Source organism: Nannospalax galili, unplaced genomic scaffold (genome assembly GCF_000622305.1).
Source record: "Nannospalax galili isolate Female #2095 unplaced genomic scaffold, S.galili_v1.0 scaffold302, whole genome shotgun sequence".
Classification (NCBI taxonomy): domain Eukaryota; kingdom Metazoa; phylum Chordata; class Mammalia; order Rodentia; family Spalacidae; genus Nannospalax; species Nannospalax galili.
Genome location: NW_008350120.1, coordinates 874,249 through 885,346, shown reverse-complemented (window position 1 = coordinate 885,346; position 11,098 = coordinate 874,249). Strand labels below are relative to the sequence as shown.

The 11,098-nt window shown below is 47.4% G+C and overlaps 1 pseudogene; it reads right to left on the bottom strand.

Annotated features, from left to right (window-relative positions):
• Positions 1-325: 325 nt before the first annotated feature.
• LOC103745369 lies at positions 326-2,371 on the bottom strand (annotated as a pseudogene).
• Between the last annotated feature and the right edge of the window lie 8,727 nt (positions 2,372-11,098).

The following is an 11,098-nucleotide window of genomic DNA, read 5'->3' as shown; positions in this document are numbered from 1 at the left end:
ATGCACCCATAGGCTTTCCCACATACACTCACATACTTGCACACACAAGAAACAATGTGTGAACCTTGATTGACTCCTGATTCAAACTAGTCAGCTCTAGTTTTTGCTTTGTTTTTCTTGGTCTTGGTTTTTTAAGTCATGTACATGTTTAGTTGTTACCCAGTACATTAGCCAATGAGCTGTCTCTAATGAGTCAGAAATGGACCTGTAACAATTTATACATATCCAGGATGGAAGAAAGTCAAGCAACATGTTGCTGCCAAGTCCTGGTCTCCACATGATCCTGGGCTGGGTGATGCAATGCTGTCCCACCGCCTGGATCTCTTCACATGTGCTCTGGGTGGCTCTGAAGACAAGATATCATATCTGGGACCTGTTTGCCCTCATGGCAGATCTGATACACCACTGTGAACCGTGGAAACTTGTCCATCAGCCCCTTCTGCTTGAGAATACGGTACACCTGGGCAGCTGTATGTGGTCCTTGCAGCTTCTGCCCTTTCAACATCTCCTTCTCCGGTTCCTCAGTAGTCTTTCCTGTCCTGGCAAAGGCTTTAGCTACTTTGTGGTTGCGACCCCCCATAGCTGGTACTGACCGGGTCAGCCACCCCGCAGCTCTCCAGGAAGGTGGCTGTACACACCTGGCCCTTGCAGAAGGCCTTGGCAAAAGCAATCATTTCCATGAGGCCCAGTTGGATGACAGCAACCTTGGTACTGTCTCTGCAGCAGAGGCTGTCACTGAAACCAGCTCCCATGGCAATGGTGTTCTTAAGAGCCCCGCACAGCTCCACTGTGTCCGAGTCTTTCACCACAACGACTTGGAAGTTGGGGGTCTGCAGGAGCTCTTCGACGAGACCATTCTGTAGCACTTTGCTGCCAACAGTGGTCTCGCAGAACTGCTCAGCGGTCACCTCATTTGCTATCTTGGCCCCCATCAGCACGCTGATGTCTATCCCTGTCTTCTCTTGGATGATGTCAGAGATGAGCTTCAGGCCCTCGGGGCCTTCTTCTATGCCCTTGATGAGGCTGAGGCCCAGAGCCTTCCTGGACACACTGCCAGCGTTCTCATCACAGATGGACCGAATGAACTGGTAGGGAGAGCCGAACACCAGCAGGTCTGCATCCCACACAGCCTCCATGAGACTTGGGATGGCTACTATGTTTTCTGGCAGCTTGTGTCCAGGGAGATATTTTACATTTTCGTGGTCATTATTGATGATGTCTGTCAGTTTCCTCTCATTGACTGTTTCTTCAAAGACCCATATCTTGACTGTGGAGGCGAACTTCTGCAGGTTCTTGACATTTCTCCCAAATATTTTTGCAACAGCGGACCCCCAGTTCCCTGAGCCCAAGATACACACATTTAGGGGCTTTGCCACTACAGCCAGGTTACGGTGCTGAGCGAGGACTGTGCCTCCCTAGCCAGCCGCTGACCTCCATCTGCTTGGTCTGGTCTGCAGGAACCTGATCCTGCCTGCCTCTCCACCCGCCTGAAAAAGACGTTTATGAACTGAGTGTGTTGGCTCATGCCTGTAATTCCAGTGCATGGAGGCTGAGGCAGGAAGATTGCCTCAAGTTCAAAGCCAGCTTGGGCTACAGAGTGAGACTCTGAAAACAAATGAGAAAACAAAAGTAAATATAAAAATTTAAATAAGAGGCCTGGACTATAATTCAGTCGGCAGAGTGTTTGCTTAGCATGTGTTAAGTTTGAGTTCAATCCCTAGCATTGTATAAATCAGGCATGGTCTTGCACACCCGTAAACCCAGCACTGGAGAGGCAGAAGCAGAAGCATTAGAAATTCACCTGGGGGCTGGAGAGATGGCTCAGTGGTTAAGAGCCCTGACTGCTCTTGCAGAGGACCCGGGTTTGATTCCCAGCACCCACATGATGGCTACAAACCATCCTTAACTCCAATTCCAGGAGAATCTGACGCCCTCTTCTGACCTCTGCAGCACTGCATGACACTGGTGCACTCACATACATGCAGGCAATACACCCCATACACATAAAATAAAAATAATAAAATATTTTTTAGAAAAGAAAAAAGAAACTCAAGATCATCCTCAGCTACAAATGAAGTTTGAGGACAGCTAGTGATACGTGAGACCTGTATCAAAACAGATACATAAATTAGCAAACAAAAGACATTTGTAAGGCAATGATGTCTTGAACATTGTATATTTGATAAAAGTAAGAAACTGTTATGGGGACTGGAGAGATGGTTCCATGGTTAAGAGCATATACTGCTCTTGTAGAGAACCTGAGTTCAAGTCCCAGCACCCACACTGGGTGACTCACAACCTTCTGCAACTCCGGCTTCAGAGGATTTGATGCCCTCTTCTGGCCTGCACTCATGAGGGCACCCGCACTCATGTGTGCATATATGCGTGCACACACACACACACACACACACACACACGTAGGCCAGAGGTTGATGTTAGGTGTCTTTCTCACTTTATTTCTACTGTATTTTTTGGGACAGGGTCTGTCATTGAACCAGGAACTTGCCAATTCGGTTAGACTGACTGACCAACAAGCCCCTGCCTCTGCCTCCCTACTGCTGGGATTACAGGTGGCTTTTTTTCTGAGATAGGGTCTTCCTGTAGCCCCAGCTAGCCTGGAACTAGCTATATATATGTAGACCAGGCTGGCTTTGATCTCACAGAGATCCACCTGCCTCTGCCTCCTGAGTGCTGGGATTGAAGGCATGTGCCACCACATCCAGCTTTGCATGCTTTATTGGTGGCTTTTGACGTGAGGCACAAACTCAGGTCTTCTTGCTTGCCTGGCAAACACTTTACTACCATAGCCATCTCCCCAGCTCCAATCAAGATTTTTCAAGGGCTAAGGATATTGGCTCAGCAGTAGACCACTTGCTTAGCATGTATGTGCAAGACCCTGGCCGGGTTCAATCTCGCTCCCTGGATTAAGTTAAAAATTATAAACAAGGGCCTGGAGAGATGGCTCAGCGGTTAAGAACACTGGTTATTCCTGCAGAAGACCTGGGTTCAAATCCTAGCACCCACATGACAGCTAAAAACTGTTCATAACTCCAGTCCCAGGGGATCTGACAGCCTCTTTTGACCTCTGCAGGCATTGCATGACATGGGTGCACTTACCTACATGCAGGCAATACACGCATACACATAAAATACAAATAATAAATAAAAACTTAAAAAATTGTAAACAAAACACAAAGACATGGGTTATTGTAGGGTTACTGAACCGCCCAGGGGAGATGCTTCTGCCTCTGTCTTTTCCTCAAGACCTCCATCCAGTCCTCAGGACAGAGAAACACAAGGTTACCTTCCAACCTGGGCCTCCGGGGTCATATCACATGGCCCAAGCAAGGCTTTCTGAGGGGCGCTGCAAGTGGCACCAGAATCTGAGGTTCCCACTGGGATTTGCTCTAGGTGGTGGGGATGGGTGGGGTGATAGAGCCCCTTGGTCTCCACTCTTCCATCAGCAAGCCTGTTCCTCCCCTCACTTCTGACTGAAGAGTGTCAACCACCCAAGACAGAAGCAGACTCACCTTAGGCCACGCTCCCTTTCTGCTGGCATCAGAGACACTCTGGTGGGATCCAGGGCACCTCCAGGGGTGCTGTCAGGATCTCTTGGAGTATAGACAGAGGGGACTCCACAGATCCACAGGGACCACCAAGAATCTCACCAGATAATGGTATCTTTGGGATTCTGCAGCTAGGGGAGGGGTTTCCAGCGGGGCCCTACCCGAGATGGTACTTCTTCGTCTCCCTGGACTTCTGGGGAAAAGGGCAAGAAAGCAAACAGAAGGCAGGCATTTATCAGCTTGAAAACGGCTGTTTTGGCAGTGGCAAAGTGTGAGAGAATGGGCAGAGAGGACACGAGAACGCACAGGCTTTGTGGTGGGTGATTTTGACCATCAACCAAATTGGATTGAGCATCACCTAAGAGATTAGTGAAACAGTCCTCTGGGAGAGGGCATTTCTTAACTAGGGAAGTCCCTGCCAATAAATGTGGCTGGCAGCATTCACAGGGCTGGGGGTCTGTACAGATTAAACTAGGGAAAGGAAAAACGCTGCTGGTGGGCTTTCCGTCTTCCCACTTGCTGTCCACCATCATCGAGCTGTTTTGTTCCCCATGTGCTCACCACTGTGATGTTCTGCCTCACTTTAACCCCATATTGACCCCATATGAACTTAGACCTCAGAACCCATGAACCAAAATAAATTCTTCCTCTCGTCATTCTCTCTGGTATATTGTCAGAAGGACAAAAAATCTAACGGGCCAGTGAGATGGCTCAGTGAGTAAAGGTGCTTGCCGCCAAGCCTGACGACCTGAGTCCAATCCCCAGGACCCACACGGTGGAAGGAGAGAACCAGTTCCTACAAGTTATCCTTTGACCTCCACCCTCCACACATTCACTGTGGCACACAGGCATACACACGTACACAGACATACATACATGCACATGGGCATACACACACACTAATTATTTTAAAAAAAGAAAAAGGAAAAAGCTAAGTATCACTGGTTTCTGACTGAAAGACTGTGCTGCAGGGGGATGTTCATGCCAGAGAGTGTCTAGCCTGCGCAAAGCCCAAAGCCGGGGCTGCCTTTGTATTACTGGGACTTAGTATCACTCATATCCTCTTTTTCAAATAAAATGCCCAGCTAGAACAAAACCAAAATTACCAGACACATCCTCAAAGGAAAAAAAAAAGAAGAAAATATCTGGATAAACACTTCCCAAACAAACATATAAAGCCAGTCAATATTTGCGGTCACAAAGAAAAATGAAAATGAAACAAGACATTACTGCACACCCACAGAAACAGGGAAAATAAGAAGACCGGCTACAGCCAAGTGTTGGCAGGAATGCAGAGCAGACAGGGTATGGTGGCATGCATCTTTGATCCCAGCACTGGGCAGGCAGAGACAGGCAGATCTCTGTAAGATCAAGGCTAGCCTGGTCTACACATACATAGCAAGTTCCAGACTAGCTGAGGCTACAGGGAGACCCTGTAGATGCAGAAAAAATGGAACTCAGACACTGCTGGTATCATAAAAAACATTGGAAGATGTGCTGGGCGTGGTGGTGCACGACTTTAATCCCAGCACTCGGGAGGCAGAGGCAGGCGGATCTCTGTGAGTTCAAGGCCAGCCTGCTCTACATAGTGAGTTCCTGGACAGCTGGGGCTACAGGGAGACCCTGTGTCAAAAAGACCAAAAAAAATTGGAAGATAGCTTGGCAGTTTATTTATATTTTATGTATATGGGTGTTTTGCCTGTAGGTATGTAAGTGCACCTGTGTCATGCAATGACTGTGGAGGCCAGAAGAGGGCATCAGATCCCCTGGAACTTGAGTTACAGACAGTCGTTAGCTGCCATGTGGGTGCTGGGAATTGAACCCCAGTCCTCTGCAAGAGCAGCCAGTGCTCCTAACTGCTGAGCCATCTCTCCAGCTCAAACCTGGTAGTTTATTAAAAGAGAAAATATGCTCTGCCAACCACTTGCATCATTGTGACAAAAAAAAACCTGGACATATCGAGTTGGGTGTGGTGGCACTCACCTGTAGTCCCAGCACTCGGGAGGCAGAGGCAGGTGGATCTCTGTGAGTTCAAGGCCAGCCTGGTCTACATAGTGAGTTCCAGGACAGCTGGGGCTACAGGGAGACCCTGACTCTAAAAGACAAAAACAAAACAAAAAAAAAAATAAATAAATAACTGGACGTATCAACCTAGTAGGAGAAAAGTAAAGGGTTCTTTCAGCTCATGGTTTTAGAGGCTTAATCATGGCCCGCTGGCTCTGCTGCTCTTCTGCCTGTGGCAAAGTAAATCATCATGGCTGGAGGGCAGGCTGAAGAAAAGGTGTTCACCTCTTGACAGCCAGGGAGCAGAGACAGAGACAAGGCCCACCCTTCAAAGTTATACCCCCAGTGACCTATTTCCTCCAACTATGTCCTACCTTCTAACAGCCCATTTAACTACAAAGTCATCAATGGATTAGGCCGCTGATGAGGTTAGAGCTCTTATGAGCCAATCACTTCCCCAAAGTCCATCAGATGAAAAAGCAGCTTTTACCACAGGAGACTCCTGGGAACATTTTGGGTTCAAACAATAGTGCATACCTCCAGCACGACCCACTATTTCTTATCTAAACATTTGTAAAAGAGAAATGAAAACAAAGCTCTACAAATAGACTTGTGTGAGAATATTCCAGCAGCTCCTTAAAAACAGTTCTAAACTGGAAGTAATGCAAATCTCTAGCAAAAGGCAAATAGACAGACTGTGGCCTATCCATCCATACAGTGGGATGTGACTTAGCAATAAAAAGAACAAGCTAGTGATACATACAACTGCACAGTGACTCTCAAAATAACGCCGAGGAAAAGAAGAAAATGAAAAGTGATGCTACATAACTGGACTTCTCTTTAAATTTTTATTTATTTTTATTTTATGTGATGAGTGTTTTGTCTGCGGGGAAATTCACCTGTGTCATATAACGCCCAGGAAGCCAAAAGAGGGCATCAGATCCCCTGGAACTGGAGTTATGGACAGTTGTTAGCCTCTATGTTGGTTCTGGGAATCAAACCCAGGCCCTCTACAAGAGCAGCCAATGTTCTTAACCACTGAGCCATCTCACCAGTCCCAGAAATTTGATCTTAAAAGTGAATTTAATAGCCGGGTGTGGTGGCGCATGCCTGTAGTCCCAGCACTTGGGAGGCAGAGGCAGGCGGATCTCGGTGAGTTCAAGGCCAGCCTGGTCTACATAGTGAGTTCCAGGACAGCTGGGGCTACAGGGAGACCCTGTCTCAAAAAGGCCAAAAAAAAAGTGAATTTAATAAATGAATAAACTGAAAAATATAATAACTGAAATTAAGACTCTAGGAGAGAGACTCCACAGTAGATCAGAACAGCACATAAGAGAATTTGCTAATTAAAAGTTAAGTTTGTAGGGGCTGGAGAGATGGCTCAGCGGTTGAGAGCACTGACTGCTCTTGTTCAGGACCTGGGTTCGATTCCTAGTACCTACATGGCATATATGAACTGTCCTTAACTCAAGTTCCAGGGAATATCTGAAGCCCTCCTCTGACCTCCATGGCATTGCATGACACTGCGCACTCACATACATGCAAGCAATACACTGATACACATAAAATGAAAATAATAAAGAAAATATTTTTTAAAAACTTAAATTTGTAGAAAACACTCAGACCAAAGACATAGACTCTCCCCAGTAAGATACAGGAAAGATGAGCCTGAGAGCTGACTCAGCAGGTGAAACACCCTTGCTGTGCAGGACGCCCTGGGTTCCATCCCCAGTGTTCACGTGACAGGACAGAAATGACTCCCACAAGTTGTCATCTGTTCTCCACATGAGTGCATGTACACATGGACATATACACACATGCACAATAAATAAATAAATATAAATTAATAAATAAAATAAGGCTTTTAAAATGCTGAAAAAAGCATGAGAGATGGACAGGATCCTACGAAAGCCTTGAATGTGTGATACTGGTGTCACTGACAGGGCAGAAAGACAGGGAAGTGGAAGCAATACGAGAAGGGCCAGTGGACAAGAGTAATACATGAGGGGACAGTGGGTGAGAATCTTCAAGTCTTTGGACTGGCAAGAATGTTCACACACAGACACAGAATTTTCAAATCGTGATGAACGATATGGAGCCACAGAGCTAAGAAGCCAGATATGGAGCTGGAGAGATGGCTCATCGATTAAGAGCACCGACTGCTGCTCTTACAGAGGACTCAGGTTCAGTTCCCAGCACCCACATGGCAGCTAGCAACCGTCCATGATTCCAGTTCCAGGGGATCCGGTGCCCTCTTCTGATCTCCTTGGGCATTGCATGACACAGGTGCACTTACATACATGCAGGCAATACACTCATATACACAAAATAAAAATGGTAAATAAAACATTTTAAAAAGCCAAACAAGATATGGCCTCTAAGTTATACCAAAAATGCCACACCTTGTTCCACTGTAGCAAACTGCCAAAATCCAAAGTCAAGGAGATCTTAATAATAGCCAAAGGGGTGGAAACTCATTGTCATAAAAATAAAAGGCAAATTAAAGATTTTTTCAAGAGACAGGATCCCGTGATGTTGCACAGATGCCCTCAGACTGGGGGACTGAAGCAATCCTCCTGCCTCAGCCTCTTTACTCCCTGAGAGTACAGGTTCATGTCATCATACCCAGCTAAGATTTTAAAAAACAAATGGACTTTCCATCTGCATTAAGGAAGGTAATAAGACAGTTTATTTGGGGGAAAAGGAAAGTGGTACCAGATGGAAGTACAGTAATGAAATAAAGGATAATGAGCCCTGGAAAGGCTAAATCGGTGGGAAAATCTAAGCTCAGACCTTGTGAAAAAAGCAAACGCCTGTTCCTGGGATATCCAGTACCAGCAGAACAGGACTGCTTGTCACGCACTGAGAGCATCTGATCCACTACATCATAGAGCTGATGTGTGCAGCTGGCATAGCATTAGTAAAAGAGAATTACGTCTGGGAGAACAAGCACAAGAAAGTCCAGAAAGCACAAACCGATCACCCCAGTCAGTGACTCGGTCGGGACCTTCCTCTCTCTCAGCTCACAGCCTGGCTTCCCAGGGAGCTCCCACTCAGCAGAGGAGAACCCAATACATTGTTTACAGTCGGTTTTGCACAATACACAATTGCTGGATGGAGCTGCATGCCCACTGTGAGACGCTCACTCAGAAGCAGCCTTGAAGGCTATCAGTGAAGGGAAACCTGCCAGGAGATAATTCTGATGAATTTGCCACAACTTTGCTACTTTGCTTTAGAGGCAAGGAGGCTTGGGGTATGGATCTAATCTGCACTGCCCGGCAAGCTGTGGACAACAGAAGATCATGCTGGTCGGGAACTTTGAGACCAGAAGATGGCAGATAGGGAGTCCCAGGAAGAGGCAGGTGGATAGAGACCCTGGAACAGGTGCTGGGTGAAGAAACTCTGTGCTATGTCAATTCCCATCAGGGCACCCATTGCAGAAAAGTGTCTCTGAAGCCAGAGTCAGGCCTGTGAGACCACAGATTCATCCTGTCATTCTACTCTTTGCCAATCAAGCCTTCCTTAGCAGGCACCTTTCACGAAGGCTTACAAGAATTTCTCTGTTAGTTCTCCAAGTTGTTACAGGGGGAACCGAGGCCAGCACCGAAGTCCTGATATTGTGCCTTCCACATGGGGAGGGCCCATCCAGCTGCCCAGAGACACGTTGATGGCAGCCAAAATCACTCCTTCACGAGGGTAGCTGGCTGCCTCACTACCCCCTGCTCATACCGCTTCTGCCGGCGCCACCATCTGAAGATTTCAGAATGCTCTATGTGTTGCCATGGTAACCCACACATCATCTCCATCCAAAGAGCTCATGATGAGGGAATGTGTGTGGCACTGAGTTCGTGCCCATGAAATTCACTGCCTATCGCTCAGTTGCAGATGTTTGGATGGGTCTGGGGCACTGCCTATGTGGACTGCTGTGGCACCATGGGAGGACAGAACCCCCTGCAGGGCTGAGCTCTGATGGGACTATGGATAAAGACCTTAAGGTGATGGCCAACGAATGCAGCTGCTGCCTCCACAGCAGAGTTCCTGACTGTTCACTGACCGTGTATCCCAGGAGATGCTCTGTCCATTGCTCTGAGGTGTAGCCTGGGTGGGGATGTTGCAGATTTGAAGAGAGAAGGGCAAAAACACTCATTTAGGTCCGGAAGAGCCAAAGGATGAGGTTGGAAGTGGGGATGGCCTCACTCAGTACCATACCACATGACCATCTTGCTCCCCTGCCTCAGTGGGACAGGAACACTTTCCCAGAGAACACAACCTGTTGTGTGTGTGCACACGTCAAAGGTCAGTCCACCGTGCTGTGGAATAGTTCCCATGGCACAGTGTGCCAGCATCAACCTCTCTCCTACCCAGTGACGTTTGGGCTGGGAAGCACACTGCTGCCCTCCACCCCACAACAGTGATGACTCCTGTGACCAGGTCAGCGAGGCAGTTCTCCACTGCTGAACAGCTCCTGGGATCCTCCAATTGAGCTCAGTTGATATTGTCTACCTGGATAGTGTCAGATCCCACAGCTTAAGGGCTCAGTCCCTGTGTGTGGCTGGGTCACACACAGGTGGCAGTTGCCTATTAAGAAATTGCCCAACTGTTTTCCAAAGATGTTGGGCAGGCTGTCATAGCACAAAGGGGTTGCACTAGCTTGCCCTTGGTTATTAGTCCTGTTATTCTAATGTCTTCATTTTAGTTCATCTGACAGGTGTAGCTGTGATTTTTGAAAAATTGCTTTTGTAACGGTGAAGGTAAAATACATGAAACATCATCGTGTATGCGTGTGTGGAGAGAGAGAGAGAGAGAGAGAGAGAGAGAGAGAGAGAGAGAGAATCCCATGTAGCCTAGGCTGGCTTGGAATTCAATGAAGTAGCCAAGGACGATCTTGAACTTCTGATCCTCCTGCCTCCATCTCCCGAGTACTGAGATTACAAGCATGCACCATCATGCCTGGTTTATTTGGTGCTGGGAATCAGACTCAAGGATGCACGCTAGGCAAGTACCCTACCAACTGAGCCATATCTCTAGCTCCTACATTTACTGTTACAATGATATTTCAGAGTGAACGCAATCTCAGCTTCATTTGATTGGGAGGCAGGTCTCCTCCCAGCCAGTTTGGGCTTCTGCTATGCTAGGAATTTCCTGGACTGGCTGATTGATTGGCTCTAATTTCAGAGGAATGACACCTGCCACTGAACAGGGGTTGGTGGCCCTGTGGTTCTCCTTTTCCAATAACAATGATGGGGTAAGGGGGATATGGTGGTTCTTAAAAGGATAGGGCCATTAACATCTTGTGTGCATGAAGACTTGGGTTGCCTCAGGAGGAAAAGGCAAGATACAAAGTGCTGGCAGAGTTCACAGGAGACAGCCAAGGTGAGCACAGCAGCTGACCCCAGCTTCAGTTGTGTGTGGATTGAACCCCAAGGCCTGAGCATGCTGGGCAGGTGTTTTACCAACTGAGCTACATCCCCATCCCAATTCTCCTATATAACAAGTGTGCAAGTGTGGTTAGCTGCATGCTATGATGT